General features: G+C 38.2%; 1 pseudogene; it reads right to left on the bottom strand.

Moving 5' to 3' along the window:
- Positions 1-336: 336 nt before the first annotated feature.
- Positions 337-434, bottom strand: LOC132301854 (small nucleolar RNA R71; annotated as a pseudogene).

Below are 434 nucleotides of genomic sequence, written 5' to 3'. Positions count from 1 at the left end.
TGAATACAATGCACCCACATGCATTCAATTGCTACCATTTAGAGTACACCACTATGAGATCAAACCACAAACCATTCAAATGCTTCCTAACTATCATGGACTTCCAAGTGAAGAACCTTACAAGCATTTGGATAAGTTTCTTGAAGTATGTTCCACCGTGAGATACACGGACATGCCAGAAGAGGTCTTAAGGCTTAAACTTTTTCCATTCACCCTTAAAGACAAGGCAAAATATTGGTTTAACAATCTTAGGCCTTTTTCAATAACTTCTTGGGCAGATTTGCAACAAGAGTTCTTGAAGAAGTACTATCCGGTTTCTAAGATCAATGCTATGAGAACCTCAATTTGAGAATTTTCACACGGAGATGGGGAACATTCTATGAGGCATGGGAAAGATTCAATGAATTGTTTAGGAAGTGTCCACATCATGACAT

This window comes from Cornus florida, unplaced genomic scaffold (assembly GCF_030987335.1).
Source record: "Cornus florida cultivar Cherokee Brave unplaced genomic scaffold, ASM3098733v1 CherokeeBrave_3.0.0_Hap2_Chr03, whole genome shotgun sequence".
Lineage (NCBI taxonomy): Eukaryota > Viridiplantae > Streptophyta > Magnoliopsida > Cornales > Cornaceae > Cornus > Cornus florida.
Note: the sequence above shows the minus strand (reverse complement) of the source record. Positions and strands in the feature narration are given on the sequence as shown.